This window comes from Castor canadensis, chromosome 2 (assembly GCF_047511655.1).
Source record: "Castor canadensis chromosome 2, mCasCan1.hap1v2, whole genome shotgun sequence".
Lineage (NCBI taxonomy): Eukaryota > Metazoa > Chordata > Mammalia > Rodentia > Castoridae > Castor > Castor canadensis.
The window spans coordinates 135,931,194-135,953,650 of record NC_133387.1 but is presented as its reverse complement, the minus strand read 5'-3'; the positions used below and the strand labels follow the sequence as shown (position 1 = coordinate 135,953,650).

General features: G+C 37.5%; 1 long non-coding RNA gene across 1 annotated transcript in view; it reads right to left on the bottom strand.

The window, feature by feature from the left end:
• The window catches only part of LOC141420799 (uncharacterized), a 110,572-nt gene that overhangs the window by 23,764 nt on the left and 64,351 nt on the right, over nt 1-22,457 (bottom strand). The window contains exon 2 of the long non-coding RNA XR_012445447.1: nt 22,256-22,320. This is a non-coding gene — a long non-coding RNA (uncharacterized lncRNA). The remainder of the gene's footprint in view (nt 1-22,255; nt 22,321-22,457) is intronic.

Genomic DNA, 22,457 nt, shown 5'->3' with positions numbered 1-22,457 from the left:
AGGCATTTTGTAACAGTGATGGAAAGCAGACCAACACAGATGACCTTATTTGTAATAATCAAAAATTGGAAGAGACTCAAATGTTATTCAGTTGAGGCTCAGTTGAATAAATTTCAGTACAAACAATGAAATTCCATTCAGTCAAGAAAAAGAATGAGAAATATCTTTATGTGCTGACATGTGTACTTAAGAATTATCATTGTAGAACTTTTGTAAATGTCACAATGTACCCCCAGTACAATAATAATAAAAACAATTTAAAATATTTTAAAAAGAAATTATCGGTGGGAGATGGGGGAGGTGGCACAAGCAATGTATACACTGTATACAAACAATGTAAGTAAATGTAAAAATGATAAAATAAAACAGAAAAAGGTCAAAAAACATAAAAATAATTTTTCATTGCATAAAAATTAAAGTACAAAAATATGCAGAGTATGGGCTCCTCCACAAAACTATAGATGTTTAGATATACATGCATATGTACATGTGTTGGTATATGAGGTTACATCAGCACAGAAGAAGTCTGAATTACTATGCATGTCAGCAAACATGGCAATGCACCTATTGGGTCTTCTGCTGTAGGGAGCATAAGTGACAGTGGACCCAAGCTATTGTGCCCTTAAATCCATCACTACATTAGCACCAAAACTCAGAGACCAATCCTAGTCAATAACTAAACACGGCAGAGATAAAAAACATTAAAAAGGCAGGCACATTCCTGGAGGGTGCATAACCCCTGAGGAGACTTTGTCTCAAAGATTGGCCATTACTTTGCTCTTAACTCCCTTCCTTCCTTCCCTCTTGTCCTTCACAGTGTTTGTTTCCCTCAATAAATCTGTTACATGTCTAATCTCCAACTTCCAGCTGCTTCTTAGAGTAACCAGAGTAACTCCAAGTTCAGAGTAGTTGTCTCAGAGAAGTGTGAGGATATATAAATTTTTTTCTCTACACAATATTACTTTAGCAAATTCTTTTTCTTAACAATCTAAAAATAATAATAGCAACAAAACCTGCATGAGTTCACAAGAACATTACAAAAACTCACACACAGGTACTCTGGTCCTTCCTGCTACTTGATAGTTTTCATTCTTATTAGATCTCGAATATAACCTCAGAAAATAGGTTGATTTTGCATTGTCAGCCTCTCTCTTAGAGGGAGACCTTTAGCTCTCTGAGTTCCAGATATCTTGATCCATTTCAGTGTTCTTTCTGTTTAGCAGGTTACTGTACTGAAGGTCCCAGGGATGAGAAGAGAAGCTACACTATCAGTGACCCAGCAAGCTGTGATCAGAGCTCATTCAGTCACTCAGTCCACCTGTTCTGCACTGGCTCACCCTTCTTGTCTGCTGATTGTGTTTAGCAAGCAATGTTTCATTCCACTGTTGTAAGCTATTGGTGGTTTAAATCCTTTCTTAAAAGATTTTCCAGATGTTTAGTGACAGATTTAAGGAAAGCCAGGCTGGAATTCAATTCTTGGGCACCCAACAAGCAGACACAGCACAGTCCTCATTTTGCAGGGAAGGAATTGCTGGCTGACTATAGCTGGAAACCACATCAGCTTGTTTCCTCTCCCATTTCCCAAGCATTTACACAGGATGCACAAACTTTCAGGTTCCTGAACTCCCCTAAGAGCCAGGCTTACACACATGCATCTCCAAATCCAGGCTACTCTAAATATTAGTTTGTGAATATTGTCATTGCTATCATGGTGATTTTAACATTAGCAAACTTGAAACCATATTGCTCATTTGAACTAACATTTGTTGGGTGTTTACCATGTTCTAGGCACTGTTCTCTACACTTTGAACATTGAGTCTTCACAATCATCCAAAAAGATAGATATTATCCTAACTTTACACAAGAAAAACCTAAGTCTAGAGAAGTTAAGTGACTTGTCCAAAGCCACACAGCTGAAGTTTAAACCAGAGTAGTGTGATTCCAGATAAATCCATTTCATGAAACTATGTGTACTGTCCAAGAAAAGCCAACTAAAAAAGATAGCAAAATAGGAAAATTTATCTTCTTCTGTATACATTTTCTGATTGCTGTTCCTCTTTTCCCTGCCCTAATAAATGCATCTTTTCATCTTCTCTTCCTGTTCTGTCTTTGCAAAGTGGTCTTTCATTCTATGGAAATCTTGTCCCATATCATCCTTGAGTCAAGACACCTGAGTAGATGCTGAAAAAGGAAAAGTTTCAACTTAGCCCCAAGGATAAATCTGATTACACAAGCCTAAAGGAGAGACCTAATGATAAAAGAGGAATTAGAAAAGATCCCATGGTGGCATGTGAGTCTGAGATAAGCTAAACCAAGATGTAATGGGGTAAGTGCCTGTAAGTGCTCCTAATGCAATCTTCAACTGAAGAAGAACTCAAGATGTTTAAATTATTCTGAGACCTGAGTGCTGTTACCCCCAGGAGCAACCCAGAAAAAATGAACACAAGTAGTTGTGGAGGGTGACACGTGAGAGGATGAAGATTAGAGCATTATCAATAAGAAGTAGGAGATAATTTTAGTATGAAAAATTGAATTTTTTCTTCCCTGGAAATAGAGCATTTTTCCAAAATTAGAGGTACCTATAAGTAAAATCAAGACCTAGCGCCACAAAAAAAATCACATACTGATATAGAAAGCTACATTAATTTTTTCTCAGACAACCTCCTTGGGGAGGACCAAATGTCAGTTGTCTTCTGCCCAGGAGAAATGGAAAAGGAAATATTCCCTGCATTGACACCAACCACCTACAAGCTAAGAAATCCTTTAAGTCAGAATCTCAAGGGGACAATAATCGTAAAATTTTTAAGTTAGCTCTCACTTTTTTTCCAGAGCAAGAAACTGAGAAAGGAGAGCATCAATTCCCTGGTGAGGATGGCCAGAAGCCAAGCAGAAGCTGAGGAGATTTCTCCAAGAACTGTGAGGCCAGTGGTTGGTCATAGTCAGAAGAACCTGACTCCCTCAGTACTCACTCACATCATGTATGCAGAATCAACATACATGTCCTCAAGGTGATTGAGATGAAACTAAGTACTTGGGGCAAATAGTGCCAACTGTTGGCCTGAGTATCAATGGGAAAGGACAAGAAGAATGCCAGGTAATGTTGCATTTAGTATATGACAGGTTGTGGGGACAATAGCACAGGAGAAAGTAAGTAAAGAAAGGTAATGTGAAAGGTGAAGCCAAAGTGGAGACACCCCCCTTTATTTCTTTTCTTGACAAAGCCACAAACCTTAAAGAAGACAACTTAGGAACTGAGTCTGATCTTTGGTGCACAGGGTCGTTTTGGTTCTGCTCTACACTAAAATGATACCCCTGGTTGACTGTGAAAGGTGGATGAGAAGTATAGGAGAGAAATTTAGCACCAGCCTAGTGGAGCAAGCACAGGATTGAGTAGTTCAAAATTTGTCAATTTCTAAATGACCCAATGAATGTTGGACTAGTGACAAGAAAATCATTTCATATCATATGATCCAGTGATACCACTCTTGGGCATATATTTGAAGGAATGTTAAGTCAAGATACAATAGAAATACTTGGACACTCATGTTTATTGCAGCACTGTTCACAATAGACAAGCTATGGAATAAGCCTAAGTGTCCTATAGATGAGTGGATAAAGAAAATACATACATATATATGCTTTATATGTAGATATGTATGTATATATGTATATATATGTACATGTATATGCATATATATAATGGAGTATTATTCACCCATAAGGAAGAATGAAATTGTGTTATGTGCAGGAAAATGGATGGGCTGGAGATCATCATGGTAAGAGAAATAAGTCAGTTTCAGAAAGACAAATATCACATCTTCTTTCATATGTAGAACCTAGACGTATATATGCCCACATATGTAAAATAAATGTGGGACTGTTTGAGGGAATAAGCAGAAGGGGAAAAGGAAAAAAGAATGATAGGGATAGAATGACACTGAAATACATTACGTCTATGCATGAAGACAGAATAATGGAACCACTAGAAACTCTTTAAAATAGAGGAGACAGGGAAGAGAAAAAGCAACAGAGGGGGTCAATCTGGTCAAAATATAATACACCCATACATAGAAATAGCATGGTAAAGTCCCTCTCTGCAATTAACATACACTAATTTTTAAAAACTGAAAACCATTTCAAGTGACCACAATCTTTGTTTTGGTGCAGTTTTCTCAGGTGGAGGTCACAGTGTTCCTTAATTTAGTTAGCCATGGTAAAACCATTTGTGTTCACTGAAAGGCCGGACTCAGTCTTGAGGAGAAACTTGCCTTCACAGCCTGACTAATAGAAGTTCTGCCCAGCTTGTGAACATCGTCCTTTGGGGCCATATTAGAACATAAGCGCTTCCAACATGACTGATTCCCTGCTCATGCCTGCACTTCCCAGACACTTCACCTCTTCTGAGAGGCTCCTTTCTTCCTTTCCTCCCTCCATCAGAATGCCTGCTCCTCCCACACCACGGCCTCAGATAACCTAGCATTCTTTCTTAACCCTGGAAGTTTTCAGGACAGTCTTCCTTTCAAATGTTTGGTTGTATACTCTGGTTTCTCTTCAGATGCTATAAATCTTTCATCTTTTTTTCCAAATGTTTGGTTGTTGCTGTAATTTGGAAAACTATGCTTGAAATTCCATTGTACCTACATCTAAATTATGTCTTCCTTTCAGATGTCCTCTTTACCCAGAAACGACAGACTTTTTGTCCCAATTTTTATTTAAAAAATAAACCACTCATCCATTGCCAAATATCTACGCTTTGCACAGCCAAAAATTAGTTAGCATGCCACAAAGTTCCCCTTCCAAACCCATGCAGAGATAGATCACTAACAGAACACAGAGCTCTGTCATTGATACCTCATTCTACTCAGAATCCTCAGAGCAATACATCTTCACAGCCAAGAGTAATTATTACACCTTTCTTCCACGTTTTGTCAACCTCTCTATACTGGTGTCTCACTGTCCAAAGGATTAATTAGCAAGGGTTTTCTATCACTTGTATATTTTTATGCCAAGATATCTGTATTTTAAATTCTGTCCTGCACAACAAATGTATTTTAAAAGAAGATACCTATGTGGTCAGTCCTTTATCTAAGGAATACAACTTTCACTGTGTTATTTCAACAGTTCAAGTAGATGGGTAGCACAAACTGAGGGCCCTCCTGGAGCTTCGAGTGGAGTCAAGTGAAAAATCTCAAAATCATCTCTGTCCAAAATCAACCCAAGCATACCAGTTTTTTGAAAGTTGTCAAATTAGGACATTGTATGTCTCACAGAAAGAAAATTACTACAACATGAATCCACTCCTTATCTACAATAAAACACAAAAATATAGGCACTCTACATTCTCCAGGACTGCCTAAGTTCTCTCTGAGGCCAGGAAAGTTCAGGAACAGTAGAAATGTGTTCTGACTCCCTACATCTTATCACTCTGTCAAAAAATGTATGCATACATGAATCATGCTTATAAAAGGTGATCAGCAGACATATTTATTATAGCAGAGCTGTTTCAGAAAGTGTTTAGTGTCTAGGGGATTATTTTAAGGATGATAATTAGCATTCACACACCACTTCCAGAAGTAGCTCTATATTAGCAATGCTGTTTAATTCCTGAATTTATAATGTCACATTTTATAAGATCAAATAAAGATGGAGACAAAACTAATATTGGGTGCCACTTCCAAACAGCATCACTGAACTGTCTGAGGACAGTTTACAGGGATAATAATAGCAACCTGAGACTTTTGGATTCGTTACTGTAACTTTCCATGATGGTCCCAATGTCAAATATTGAATTCCAGACTACAGAATGGAACCTGGTTCCTTCAGTAAATTTATAGAGTGGATGATTTTTTTTTTTGGAGTTTGAATAAAAGGTGTAGTGGGCTATTTCCCTTTAAACATAGAAAGACAGGTTATCAAGATGATAGATTCATAAGCTTTTTCCTCTTCAAGTTAAAGCCATTAGAATTAGAGTACGAAAATGTAAAACAAAGCTTTTTTGTGCATTGATATCCAACTTGGAGGTACTTGAAAAATTGGGATTTCAAAAGACATCAGGATTTGGTCTTCATGTATTTTATAGGTATGCAATAACGCATATTAGAAACAGTCTAAATGTCTACCAGTTAGATAATACATAAGAAAAGCCACTCATATTATTGCTTTTGAAAAATATGTAATTAAATAGGAAACTATGTGGAAGAGTACACAAACCTTTTTACAGTAGTAGATTTCCCCTGGGGAAGAAGTCTGAAAGTACAGGGTGCTTATTTATTATTATACTATCTGAATTTTTAATATAAGCATTTTCATTTAAAAAGTAATTGCATATGCAGAATAACTATAATTTTGAAGAAATGGACTTATCTCTGTATTTACTCCTCTAAACTTTTCTGTTTTCCAAATATTCATGTTATGTTTTAAATGGAGAATACATAATTTTAATATATCACAATAATCTTTTGATCAAATAAAAATCACTACGACCTATGGAGATCCTGCTCTCTATTTTATTCTCTGCTGCAATAACAAAGACACAAACCATTAAGTTTTAAGTGTCAGAAAGAGGGTTAAATAACCAAGTAGCACTTGCATCAAGAAGTCTGGTATTACACACAAACCCCAACTGATGTGGGAGTTTATTCCTTCTTATCATTGATTGCCCAGGAAGCACATAATTGGGAAAAAATGAAAATTAGCCATTATGAAAATTTAGAAGATATGAGCCTGATATTGCAATCGGTTTACTATTTTAAAAAATAAAGACAAATAATGGGGTATCAAAAATAAAGGTTTATTTTGCAAAGTATCTATAAGCTAATTTAAAAAACAGCTGATAAATGAGTTACACTGGCCCATTCAGATCCTTTTCTCTACAGACCCACAATAGTGACACAGAAAAACATTAAGAACACTGTTGAGTTCAGAAAGCAAATTACACTATTGATTCTACTGAATGTGTGAGTAGATGGATAGCTGGGTAGATGGGTGAATGGAAGGATGTACAGACAAATGGATGTACAGAGGGAAGATGGACATGTGGACATATAGTCAGATGAATGAATGAGTACGTGAACAAATGGATAAAAAGGAGAAAGGGTAGAAAGAAGGAATACAAAAATGTTTACCAACTTCTAAGAATAGTTGTTTTTTTCTTTTCTGAGAGGTAAAGCCATGATTAACTTTTAATTCCTTTTTGCTCCTTAGAATTTCTGATTTTTCCCACATTAAACATGACATTTTGAAATTTTCGACTAAACTTATGCTTGATATAGGAGTCGGACTTCCAGAGAAATTCAAGGATTTGCTAAAGTTCACCATATTAGCTAAAGAAGCAATTGGACTTTAATCCTGACTTGTGAATCTTATAGGAGATTTGGTCCTATAGTCTTGGGCATGGTCTTTGTTATTTGCAGCATGTTTTTATTCCTGCAAGACAAGAAGCCACCTTTCTGTGTTCTACACACTCTTCACACCATAACTTCCAGAACTAATGACCTCCATCAGTCAAGGGTAAATTCATATACTAGGTGCAAAGATCATTTCTGTTCTCCTTAAAGAAAAGACATTGGTCTGGTTTTGGCTCATTGCTTTTTTATACCTTCTGGAAGAACTAGGTTGAAGAAGTCCTCCCCAGAACTAGGAGGCAGGGGACCCTTGTTTAAAATATTGCTGTGTAGAAAATGAAACTGAGAGTGTTAGTGGCTGTTTTAAACTATGTTTCTCCACAATATATGTTCTCTTTCCACAGAGCTCAGCTCACTGGTTTTCAGAACAATCTGGTACTCTCAAGAAGAGTGATTACCACATCGGTTGTTACTGGAAACAGTATCTATTGTCCTGATTATTCATTGTCAAGAATTCCTTGTAATCAGATCAGTGAAACATTGCAATCCCAGAGCAGTCCCTGCAGTGTCTCTTACACTGTTTCTGTGAGCATGTGCAGAAGAGGAATGCAAGTTTCCAAATTGCTTCAGCTGTTCCTTCTGTTTGTTTTGATTTGGTTTTTGGATTTTTGAAACCGGGTCTCACTATGTAACCCAGACTGACCTGGAACTAACTCATTATGTAACCCAGCCTAGCCTCCAACTCACAATCCTTCTTCCTCAGCCTCTGAGTAATGAGATTGCAGAGGTGAACTACCACGCCCAGCCTTATGGAATGCAGTCCTCATGCCCATTTCCTCTTCCCATTGAACAAAACTATCCAACCCAACAATGCTGATGTACAAGTGAACCAGGCAGTCAGGATGATACATACATGTTTAGGTAAAGAAGCAAGTGAAATGCCCAGGAAACATAAAATTACCTTTCATTCCCAAAAGGCAGTGGTAGCAAAGAGAATGGAGAAAAAGGAAAAAGTTATTAGATTATCAGAAGCTATTGTTCAGAGCTTTGCTCCTTGAGCAGCCAGAGATTCTTTATGTGAACCTCAGCTGAGACAGACAGAAGAATTTCAGAACTTGGAATCTGAGTGAAAATCCATCCAAGACTTCTTTGGGAGCTAGATAAGGACAAAGGCTAAAACTTGCTCCCACATTCAGAATTAAGACTGGTATCCTAAATCCTGTACTTTGAGTCTGTGCCTGCTTGATGCATACTTGTGCCTATATACAGCTGGTCCTTTCCCAGATCTCAAAGGTCCACCTCATGAGCAGGTTAGCCACAACTGGCTTAGAACCCTGGAAAAGATCAGGGTTCTAATAATAATAGAATAATAGATACTAATAATAATAGTTGCAAACATTTATGTGGCTTTACAAGGTACCAGTTACTCATATATTAAGCTCTGCAGGCCTCATTTATCCCACATATAAAATGGGACCGCTAATAGTACCTGCACCCTTGTGTGAATAAGAATTCAATTCATTAGGGAAATGTGCCAAATGTCACATGACCAACAGATAGTATGGAGCCAAGATTCATGCTGAAGTGGTCTAATTCTGGACTCTGTGCTTTAACCACTTGTGTGAACCATATTTCTAACTTCTATAAACTTGCTGAAACATGTGCCCTTCATTCAGATGTCAGACCTACCTTATTCTAAACTGTTCAATAAGATGTATGAGTCACCTTGCTGTGGCCTCCAGTCTTCCTTGTCATTCAGTACCCTCTCCTTCCAGGACCACACTCTTCAAATATAAACCAACTAATCCAGAGCTCACATCTCCAACCAACTCCATTATGAGACTTCTACATTCTAGGCCACTATATGCCTGTTCTAATTATCCTGGGGCCACACACCCGATAACTAAGCAAAGCCCTATGCCCCAGTGCCTACTGAAGTTACCCAATCTAGGCAATCCTCAGCCTCTTCACCCTGCCTTTCCCATTCTTTCTACATAAGCCACAATAAAAGCTCAGTTCCCCCTGCCCCCTGCCTCCTAACTGACCATGATACTTCCTTGTGTGGTTCCCCCATGGTATGCCATGCTCACTCCTCTTGGCAATTGTAAGTGATAAACTGTCTTTTCTTTTTTTCAGTTAAGTGACTACTTTTTGTCTGTATTTTTTTATTATTGTTTTACTGGGGGTACATTGTGACATTTACAGGAGTTCTTATAATGTATCATAGTTGAATTCACCCCTCCATCATTCTCCTTTATCCCTCCTCGTCCATTCCTGGAATGGTTTCAACAGGTCTCATTTTTCCATTTTTATACATGAATATATAATATTTCCAACATATTCACTCTCCTATACCCTTTCCTTATATCTCCCCCACTGGTGTCAATCCCCAAACAGGATCTGTTTTACCTTCCTGTTCTCTCTTTTTTGAAAAAAGATATTTTTGTTTGTGTAAGATATCTATATAGGGAACATCATGATATTTCAATGTATATTTGTATTAACTGTCTTTTCAATGACAACATCTCTTGATCTGTTTGTTTTGCTATATACCTCAAATTTTGATACACATATTTACATTTATATTTATTTATATTACTATATGTTTTAGTTTTGTTTTTGTTTTGGCAGTACTGGGGTTTGAACTCAGGGCCTCACACTTGCTTAGCAGGTGCTCTTCTTAAGCCACACCCCCAGATCTAACACACATATTTTTAAGTGCTGTCCTGTTACACTCAGTAAACAAGTCCCTATGAATAAGATCAGGATATCTTATGTGTACTCAATTCAATTTATCTCTGAAGATTTTTTTTGTTTCCTACCATTGCTGGATGGAATTTCAAACAATCCATCTGTATATGCGGCCAGCCCTGGGACACTTCCCTAAATGAGTTCTATGAGCCTTGGTCCCAGCTTGTAATGGTGCTTCCTTCCCACAGAAGTAGGTAGGACCCCTTTCCTTAAGCAGAGTACTATCAAGGTTGCTATACATCCTCAAAATATATAGAGGTGCAAAATATGCAAAGTGTAAAGGATGCATATTTTCGTTAAGAAAAAAATTTAAATCTACAAATCCCCTGCTGAATGTATTTTGGTTAGTATTTCTGTTTGTTTGCTATTTATATGGGTGGGTGGAAATAAATATAAACCACAAAATAAGGGAAAAACTTTTTCCTTAGTAACTCATATAATGTAAAGGAAAGTGATGATTGGCTATACCTCAGGTTTTAGGAAGGTAATACATGCAGTCAGAATGTTTTTTCACCTTTTGTTGGAAGAGTCACCTTATGGTCCCCACAAAGGTTTAGGTTTTCACAATGGACTACAGACAAAACCCCATTGTGGGAGCCAATATGCATGCAGGCCAGCTCAAAATCCCAAAAGTGCCTGAACCAAGTTCTGAATTCATAATTGCTAGTTATAAGAGACATTATCTCACAGATCAGAAAATTTCTATATCTGTATTTGATAGGAAACAGAAGGTTAATAAACCTTGCCTGTTCCTTCACTCTAAAGGTCTGAAAATAGACATCCCCATATAATCAAAAGAATCAAAAATACAGTCAAACCAGAAAAGGAAGGTCCTCCTAATGTTGACAGTCACTGAGAAAGCCAACCTGCAGAAACCCAGTGCAAGCAAAATTTAAAATCATAGCATCTCTGCAAGGCAATTTGCTAAAATGAAACATTGAGATCCCACCATATCTAACTTGCTTCCTCATTTAAGTAAATGGTATTTGTGAGAAAATGCTTTATTTGCATCAATGTCATACGTATCAGATGTCAGGTTGTCTCAATTCAGATATGCATTTTAAAGCTGTAAACATATGGTTACAATTTCTGTGGAGCTGTTTAGGAAAATTTTATGGATCAAATCCTTAGTCCTGACATCCCAGCCAGGCTCAGAAATTTTTTAAAGTGCTACACAGCTCTTTACTTCCTAGAGGCTCATTTATAATAGGAATTGACTGTGGAAGTATTTATATGCTCTTTGGTGTTGTCTGTAATTACTTTCTCAGCTGAAGTGGTAGAAAGGAGGGAGAAAGGAGATGAGAAAAGCTTGACTAAATAAATAAAGGTGTCTTATGGGGAATCTCGTTCATCTCTTTGGTCTGGTAATTTTCTCTTATCCCTGCTACTATAATTGAAAAAATAAATGCCTGAGTTCTACCACAGATATTAAAAGAAACATCTCTGGGTTTTGTTATGTGGCTCCCCTAGGCTGGAAGTTGGAACAGCCTCTGTGTAAAAAGCAGTGTCCAGAGAGGCAACTGGGAGCAGTGATAACTGAGTTTCATCTCCATGGCTATCCAGACACACTTGAGAAAACCACTTTCACTTTACCTGGGAGAATATGAAAAATGTGTGTATATTGTATGAACAAGTCCAAGGTGGGGTACTTGAAAATGAAATTGCTATTCTGAGAGTTACTGATCTAACACTCAAAACCCCACACTGTGTCATGCGCTCTGTGCTTCATGATGAGGAAGTTTTGTAAAACCCAGAGACTCTGGGCTACGCACAACGAAGTCTGTGACACTTAAAGTGACATTCGAATAAAATTCCACCACATTTGAAATTAGTGAAGACTTTGAGACAGTAGTAGTCCTTTCTTTCTCTCTCATATTTCTTTTCTTCATCTTTTTTTCTGACCATAACTCACAGTCTTGTACTTGCTAGACAAGTGCTCTACCACTTGAGCTATGCCCCCCAGCCCTTTGTATATTAGTTATTTTTCACACTTTTGCTTGGACCAGCCTGGGACTGCAACCCTCCCATCTCCACCTCCCAAGTAGCTGCGATTACAGGTGTGAGAACCCCTCCCAGACCTCTCTCCTATTTCGTTTCTCAGATGGATCCATTCTGTCTAACAGAGCTCAGATCCCTCACTTCTATCACTTCATTTGCCTACTCACTGGAGAAGAACCAGTGAGGACTACAGAACATCAAGAAATAGACAGAAATCCCCCCAGCAGTAATCTGCAATCAGACTGCATCAAATGCAGGCAGCACTTAAATAACAAGGATACAGTGCCTTTTCATTCATTCATTCATCTGTGATGCTTATAAAGGCATGATTAGTGTTTTTAACAAGGCAGATGTGTACATAGTCAAACCTCTGTATCTGTTACTTCTACATCTGTAGGCTCAACCAAGTAGTGAAGATCAAAAATAATTTTTAAATTGTGTTTTTACTGAACATATATAATTTTTTTCTTATCACTACTCCTTAGGCAATACCACTATTTACATAATATTTTACATTGTATTAGGTATTATAAATAAACCAGAAACTATGCAGAATTGCAAAGGTTATATCTAAATACTCGGGGGCTTGAGCATTCTTCGTGCATATGTATGTGTGTGTGTGTCTCTGTGTGTGTATGTATACGCATATATAGTATTAGTACATATGTATGTATAATATATATGTGAATATGGAAAATTTTAGAAATGTTTTTAAATTTTAAAAGCAAACTTCTGAGCAATAAGTACAACACCACACTCTTTTTTTAAAAGCTAGTCATTACTTATATTCATGTGCTTTCCTGTGTATAGACAAGAAATTGATAACACGGTCACATCAGGGAAAAAGAATTGGACAAGTAGTGGCCAGAGATGAAAGAATATCACTTTTCAATGTGCACCATTTTGTTGTCTTTCCTTTGTGTATGTATATTAATAAGCCAGAATAACAAAACATTAAGAGAAGTAAAACAGTGACTCACATGGTCTTAGAACAGTGTCATCTCCCAAAGAAACAGAAATAGCGGACAAAACAATTCAGGAAAACTCAAGTGCTTTATTTGCATTTCCTGAAAACAGAGAGAAGGTTTGTTCCTCTGTTCCACATTCCTTCACACAATAGTTATTCCAGAACCTTTCTTATCTGTCTCTCTAAACTCCCAAGCCTAGACCCCAGAACTTGCTACTTTTTCCCCTCTTCTTTTCTCCAGACTGTGCATAATAAACAGATTTGTTGTGAATGCAGGGCCCCATTCTCAGGCAGGATGGAGAAAACTCATTGCACCAATCCAGAAACTTTAACTGGGTCAGCGAAGAGCACAGCTGAGGCCCAGCTGTATTGTTAATTTCTCATCCCATTTCACCATAACTTATTGAATGATGAGGAGAAATTGAGGACTGGAGCATGGAAAACTGTAATCAGGACTCCTGGTTATCTGTTTCATCTTCCAACGAGGATTGACTGTATAGTAGTAAGGCCAGATAGGGGACCAGGAGAGCCTTGTGCTCATAAACACGTTGCATGTCAAAAGTGGTGAAATGAAAACAGATATATGTACATGCATTGAGGCAGGCACACTACCATTTGAGCTACAACTCCAGGCCTGTATTGCATTTATATGTTAAGATGTCATGGTTTTTAAGAAATGCTTGATATTTTCTTCATCCCCAGCTCCCAGAACATAGCTCCTAAAACCTTGGTGATTTCCTGAGTGATAGTAGTGCTAGATTAATCTTGTACTTTAATCTTTCATCTTTAGTTCATATCACGGACTTCCTGGTCCCCTGGAATTTTCTGCATGACAGGAACATCTTTTGCTCAGATGAGGTGACTCTTGGTGGGCTCCTGGATGAGGACTGGTCCCCAGAAAAACCAAGTCATGATCAGAACCTTGGAACTCTCAACACTACTTCCCACCCTATCCTCTGGGTAGGGGAGAAGTCTGGAGATTAAGTTAATAACCTATCATGCCTATTTAATGAAGCCTTCCTATGAATCCCTACAGTACAGTGTTCAAAGAGCTTTATAAACACCACCACATCAACATGGGGGAGGGTGCACTCAACTCCATGAGGTCAGAAACTCTTGCACTTGGGACCTTTTCAAACTTCAACCTGTATTCCTCTTCATTCAGCTGTTCATCTGTATTATTTATTATTTCCTTTATTAAAAAAACAGTACACATAAGTGTTCCAAAGTTCTAGGAGCCACTACAGCAAATGTTCAAATGCAAGGAAGGGGTTGTGAAATCTTCCAATTTATGGCCAATTTGTCAGAAATACTAGAGACCTGAGTTTGTGATTAGGGTCTCGTGAGATTGTGCCCTTGGCCAGTAGGATCTGACTCTGACTTCAAGGAGATAATATTTGATTAGGTTGAATTTTAGGACAATCAGTTGGCCTCTGCCCAAGAATTGGCCAGTGTTTAAAAGAAAAAAACATACATTTTGATGGGCAGTGTTAAAATAAGAGAGTGTAATAAGACAAAACTGTTTCGTTTGCTTTTTCCTGTTATATATATATGTACATACATGTATGCACGTGCACACACACACACACACACACACACACACACAAAGATTGGTGATACATAAGCCTCAAGTATAAAGGAGAAGGTGTCACAAGTCAAAATAAGCTTTGAAGTTCTGCCAAGCTCCACTTTATGGGGACATCTTTTAGCCCCCCATCCTCCCAAGGGGGTCTTTAAAGTCTTGGGAAATTGGGTTGTAAAACAGAGTATAAGCTCTGATTCTATATGGCCCCCCCTTCAGCTAATTTCTGTATTCTTTATTAAATAAATTGGTAAGTTATTCACAATTAACAATGTATGCAGGTATGTGTGTGCCAACAGGAAGCCCACCTAAAGCACTGATATAATTAAAGAAAGAAGGTGACCATCACAAAGGGATTTAGTCAATCGAGGCAAACTTTGGCAATACTGTTCAATCTGAGTAGATAAGAAAACTCTACTGATTTAAAACTGGTGGCATGTCTGTCCCTGCTGTAGACCAGGGTGCCTCATGCAATTAAAACATGATACAATGAAACATTAACCTTTTATAATTAGCAGCATTATTTTGATACTCTGATCACAAGACAATGTTTGATTATAATCTAGTCTCCCATACAGTGAGCTACAGAGAGAAAATAAGTTAAACAGAAGACACAGAGCCTGGCTCTATCCACAGTTCTGTTTCTTACTACAAACTAATTCATTTTGATTTTATACATCAGTCTGTGAATTTAGTTAATGGGAATGTGTCCCTGTGAAATTTCTCTACATTTAGTGAGCTAGGAAAAAATGTACATTTCTCAATCTGAAAGACTGGGCCTTGGACTAACGAGCCTCACTTCAATAGACCTCTTGGAAGACAGCCTATAAGCCATTTCAGAATTCACCATTTGCAAAGATGCATGTTCAGCCTTTTAAAAAACATGTGCAGTAATGAACTTTCACTACACAAAGTTTAGAAAACATATAAAGTCAAAAGAAGATAAAAATCAGTCATGCAACCAACTTTAGATATCGCCCTCTACTTCTGATTCTGAATGTGTCTGTAAACACATACGAAATTTGAATCATACTAGAAATAGCTTTGTAATCTGTTCATTTCACTAAGCATTATATTTTGAACATGTGCCAGGTCATTAAATGTGTCTTGAAAATAATCAATCCTCTTTTGGAAACTTAATTCCTATGTTTTCTTAGAATAAAACATGTTCTGATGAATGTGTCATCTTCATACATAATTCTTGACTTACATCTCTGAATAGTTGCTTCAGGTAAGGTCCTTGAGGAAAACATTGATTCAAAAGTCATGAATGTTTTTAGTGGTTTCATCTGTATAGCCAGATTACATGCAAAAATTTACTGCACTGATTTTTATGAATAACAGCAATTTTTCTTTGGGGACCAGAATGAGAATTTTTCTAATCATTCACCAACAATGGAGGAGCAATTATAATTTTAAAAATTATAATTTGAAAGATAAATCTATTTGCTCTGTAATAATTTACACATATCTTATGCTTTGTATGAGTATCAACATTTTTTCAAATATTTGTGGCTATTGTAGTTCTTCATTTGTGACTTCATTCACTCTTGACTTTTGTACATTGTCTTCTGGGAGTGTTCCCTAATTTATATAGTGATTTCTAAAATATTCTCAAATTACTCTCATGTTACATATTGATTTTTTCTATCCAGTTGATCTCATGCAGACTATGCTATGAGAATGGGGTGGGGGTAGGGGCAGGTGCTTTTTAAGTTTTTTTCTTTCGTCTATAGATATTCTTCTCAGCAAATCAGCAGATTCATAGGAGCAGACTATGGCTCCTGCTGCTTAGCACCCACATTTTACACCAATTGAACCCCCCTTCTCAGTCAGAAATAGCAGAATTCACGTAACCTCATTACATCAGGTTGTTAGTAAGGTTAAATTCCATTCTTACAGTTAGCATCAGAGCAGGATCTGAAAGAAGTACTTTCCATGAGGAAGAGTTGGCAAGCCAAAGGAATGTGCCAGCAGAGGGAGTCAGGTTCAGAAACAAGAAACAGAAAATCCAGGAGTAGAGAGGAGACAAACACAGGTGTGGTCATGAGGGAAGCCCGGTAAACCCCACCAGACAAGCCAGAGAGATTCCAAAAGCAGTTTCTTTATCTACTTTCATTCCTTGGAATTGTCTGTTTCCAAGGTGAGGCTGTGTGTAAGCATTACAGTAAGCCACCCAATACTTGAATTTGAAAGGCTTTTGTTTCCCCCATATCCAAAACAAAGATTCTAGAATAGTGGTTTCCAGTCAGTGATGATTTTGCCCCATGGGGAAAACTTGGCAATGTCTATAAACATTTGATTGTCATGACTGGGGAAGGGGAGTAATGATGGCCACTGGTGTCTAAACATTCTACATTGCTCAACCTCACACAATCAGGCGTTATTTCACCCAAAAATGTGAATAGATCACAATAGCCAAGTTATGGAAACAGCCAAGATGCCCCACCACTGACGAATGGATTAAGAAAATGTGGTATCTATACACAATGGAATTTTATGCAGCCATGAAGAAGAACGAAATGTTATCATTCGCTGGTAAATGGATGGAATTGGAGAACATCATTCTGAGTGAGGTTAGCCTGGCCCAAAAGACCAAAAATCGTATGTTCTCCCTCATATGTGGACATTAGATCAAGGGCAAACACAACAATGGGATTGGACTTTGAGCACATGATAAAAGCGAGAGCACACAAGGGAGGGGTGAGGATAGGTAAGACACCTAAAAAATTAGCTAGCATTTGTTGCCCTTAACGCAGAGAAACTAAAGCAGATACCTTAAAAGCAACTGAGGCCAATAGGGAAAGGGGACCAGGAACGAGAGAAAAGGGTTGATAAAAAGAATTAACCTAGAAGGTAACACCCATGCACAGGAAATTAATGTGAGTCAACTCCCTGTATAGCTATCCTTATCTCAACCAGCAAAAACCCTTGTTCCTTCCTATTATTGCTTATACTCTCTCTACAACAAAATTAGAAATAAGGGCAAAATAGTTTCTGCTGGGTATCGAGGGGGTGGGGGGGAAAGGGAGGGGGCGGAGTGGGTGGTAAGGGAGGGGGTGGGGGCAGGGGGGAGAAATGACCCAAGCCTTGTATGCACATATGAATAATAAAATAATAAAAAAAATGTGAATAGTTGAGGAATTTTTCTAGAGCAAGTCAGATTTTTTTAATAGTTCCCCCCTTTGCATTTTTCTTAGAAAGTGATAAAAGAAAAATTGACCCATATTTTCTTTTATTTCTATTATTTAAGTTTTATGTTTTATTATTCTTAGAAATGTCTGGTAATAAGAAAGCCATGTGAATGGCCAGAAGATCAGGAAACTTACTAAATTTATAAAACAGGTAACAATATCTTCATGACTTTGATTAGCATATATCACAAGAAAATGTGGCAAAATTTCTTAGAACTTATTTGATTAAATCCACTCTTCTGTGAAGGTGAACTGGAGAGCATGAAATTCTATATTCTAAGTGGAGAGGGAAATGTTAATAAATTCCCTCAGCAATTGTACAGAAAATATGGAGCCTACATACTACAAAGTTGATAGCACACGGATACCATGTTCACTTGATCAAACAAATGTTCAAAATTGGCAGGTCAGGGTAGGCTTAAGAAGGGGTTATACAGGACATTGTGGTCAGTTCAGTGGCCATCAGGCGTATAGCAGATAACTATGGCAAATATCTCCTAATCGATGGGATTTTTAGACATGGCACCAAAGGGTGACACTAAGAGGATACTCCAGGAATGTTCCATGAAGATGTGAAAGTAACTTAGATAAATCTTGTTGCACATTTGCTCTTTTGAGCTGGTCTTCCAGTGTTACATCCTCTCTCCTTTATTATTGCCAATATTATGGGGTCCATAAACTTTCCTTAGATTCTGTGAGGCAGATGGTTTCTGTCCTCATATCACCATCACAACCCATATTCCACACTAAGCAATAAGCATGATTAAGAAAGACAGACGGAATGAGCCTGCTAATATAAAATATGCCCCACCATTTAGAATGCTTGTCCCTGGAGAGCAGCTCTCATCTGGAAATTTACTTGTCTTCTTGTAAATTTTTGATCACTTGAAATAAACAAGACTCACACATCATCCTTGCTCCTCCAGAAGTCAGATTCTCTTTTTTTTATTTCATACTTGAATTCACCCCTCCACCATTCTCCTTTATCCTCCCTGCCCCCGTTCCTGGAATAGTTTAATAGGTCTCATTTTTTCTGTTTACATACATGAGTACATAACATTTCCACCACATTCGCTCTTTCCTTATATCTTCCCCCTCTCACTGGTACCAACTCCCAGACAGGATCTGTTTTGCCTTCTTGTTCTCCATTAAAAAAAAAAAAGGGACAATTTTATTTGCAGAACTCAAATTCTCTTCTCTGAGTCTACCCCAAAGCAAATATTAATTCATTGTATCTGTCAGTGACCTGGGAAGTAGAAAAAAATAAGGCATTTTCTGCCCAGTTACTTTAGCTTCTTTTCCTACTGAAATGTAAGCTGCAGCCCAAGCAGTTCCTTGAAAATTCAAATAGCAGCATTTTTCTGGTCTGCACTTCCAGCAAATTATCGCCATGACTCTATTAGGTGCTTCTGTCGCCTTTGTCCTGCCCCTTGACCTTTGCATTCTTGTATTCCATCTTTCTTCAATACATTCCTTACTTGTATGCCAATCCCTTTAAGCCTAAGCACACTCACTTCCCTAGAACCTATGAACCAAATTAACACACATAAGCCCGGTTAGTGCAAAACATCCAAGAGGAGAAAAATGAATAACTGGGGTACACAATATGGCTTTTTTCCATAAAAATAGCAAAGATCGGTGACACAAATGTCATATGTAGCTCTAAGCAAAAAAAAAAAAAAAAAAAGGATTTGATATATAAAGATGTGTAAACCCTTCTCTGGGCCTGTCTATAAAACAAAATATACCAAAAATGCTCCCCCAAAAATATTAAATAAGCATTTATTTATTAGCAAACAGTCATAATTCTATGAGATTATTATGATCGGGGCTTTGGGGGAGAGATGATAGGAGCAATGTAACTAATGTACAATATAAATCTAATCAGGATTGTCACTATGAATCCCCCCTGTGAAATGAATATCTCCTAATAAAAATTTATTTAAAAAGAGATTATTAAGATCAGAGATTCTTAATGTTTTTCTTATGTAATGCTATTGTATAGATCAAAGGCTGGCAAATCTGTTCTGTAATAAGGTTTCTTTTCAAGCTACTCATCTCTGTTACGGTAACCCTACCATAAACAATATCCAAATGAATGAGAATGGTTGTGTTTTAATAAATGTTGTTATGGATGATGGAATTTGGACTTTATATTATTTTCACATCTCATGAAATTCCCAGGGATTCTTCTTTCAATTTTTTTGGCAGTTTAGAAATTATCCTTGGATCAGGGGACATACTGAACAAGCAGGAGGAAGGCTTCTGCCCATGGGCCATACATAGCTTGCTGTAGTTTGCCGTAGACTAACATCTCCTATTCAGGAAGTGATTCTGAAGTGCTTCACTGGGAATCACTGCATAATAATGCTTCTCTGTGTTGTTTTGTGATCAACACTTTCCTGGTCTGTATTCTAAAAGTTTGCACACAGTGCTTGCTTCTAGTGAGTTAGCTCAAATAAGAAAACCAAAGAATACATTCTAAGAGCAAAGATTTCTCTTACAGTGCATTAATTAGTTGGTTCTCAGATACAAAGTAGTCTTGTGAATTTGTCCCTTTCCCCCAAGTTCACATAATCATTCGAAGTTGTAGTATCTCATAACTGAAGGAAAAATGTAACATGAAGATAACAGCAAATGTTAAATCCCCAGACAAGGCAGAATCACTCAACATTATTACTATAAATTTTAGCACATCATTATCAACTCAAAAGAAGTTCAAATTATGTTAAGAATTTTTTTAAGTCTAAGTCACAATAACTTTCAAATTGACTCAATTGCTAGTCTGCTCAATGATGACAATAAAGACATAAATTAGAACCTTAAAATATTAGAATTCCCAAATAACAAAGTAGATGCACAAAGTCAAAATGTGCTAAAGGATAATTCCAACAGTCACATGGCCACAGTAGAGATAGAGTAGAAAATAAACAAATAGCTAATGATAGAAATATATAAGGACAAGTCTCATAAAATTAATGAAAGCCTCGCTATTCCCAAAAGAAGTATATAACAAATAAAATCCTAACTTAATCTGTGCCAAATTGTTCCTACAGTTGATCAATCATAGAATGATACAAAGCTCATGATTCCCAGACCTCACCAACTGGATGGTAAAAATGGGTTCCATCACTAATTTTCTCTCATCCTTGTCCTCCCACACTGTACAACCAAACTTATATGAATCTCATTTTTAAAATGTTATCTTTTTCATGAGGCTTCTAGATCTTCATTTAAATAAATTTCCAGTGTGTCTGTCCCCCAGTCCTTTAGAAATGGCATGCTAGTGTGAATAAATGAATAATAATAAAAAATTTAAATAACAACAACAAAAAAAAAGAAATGCATGCTAGAATCCTGACACAGTGGGAAGAAATAAATGAAATAAACAAAATGCTTAAAGTGCTGGCAGACCTGAAGTTTAAACCTTGTCCAGTGAATTCAACTAGCTTTGTACATTTGGGACAAATTGTTTTACCTCTCTGTACCATGGAGCAACACAGAGACCTCGTACTTATCCAGTGCAGCAGTTTTGAAGCCCTTCTGCAGCAAAAGAATCTTTATTTAGAATGTAGTTTTAACCCATAACCCCAAAATACAAAACTGGAAAAGCATAGCTGCTCTGTTGAGAAGCCCTTTCCACCTATGGTGACCCCAAACTCTCCTTCACAGAACCCTAGACTTTTGAAGAACAGGGTGAACACTGCTGTCCCTATGCAATTCTCTCTTTTTACAAGTGAGGAAATTACTAAGAAAATGAAAAATGACCTTGCCATCAACCAGTCAGTGACGTTTCCAAGTGAACATGAACAATGGATAAAAGTAATGCTTGGACAAGGCCACATGGCTGCTGGGTTTAGAATAAGAGCGATAAGACCACTCCACAGCCTCAATGATCATGAAACATTCCCTCTTCAAACACAAGTGACTGCTATTTCTCTTCCAAATGCAACCCCTAACCAGTTTTAATTCACCTTTCATCTTTTAATAAAACTGATTAAAATACCCAGTCACCAAAATGCCCCTACATTTTGATACCATCCAATCGAGAACTGGGCCCTGCTCTTCTAATCCTTCTTGAAAATAATCCAACATAAACCTGAGCGCTGTAACAGGGCATTCCCATAATGCCACTTTGTTGTTACTCCATGTGTCTTTGGTAGTCTTTGGCTTTAATAATATATTATTAGCATTCTAAGTAATGTCCTCAAGAGAAACAGAGAAGCACTAATGATGAGTTAAGAGACGAGCAGATAGATACGCTCCTGGAGTTGTAATTAGACATGATAGAAAAAACAGAGGCTAATTCCAACCTTTACCTGACAAAATGCTACCAACCCCTGGATGTTTAGCAATGGTGGTATGGGAGACAATGAACTACCCTGAATTAAAAAAAAAAAAAAACAGTGTTATTGCTTACCAGCAACTCTGAGGTAGAAAGGAGGTCCACCACAATCTCTGTCTGCCTTGTCCCACTCACAGCATCTGGCACAGAGAAAGGAATCTCCTCAGTAATGCACAAGCACAAAGAACAGCTGGGCAACTAGAAAAGGTCAGTCAAATGCTCCTACAAGCAAAGCCTACAGTGACCAGCATCATCCTGGGCTGGATATCAGCACAAA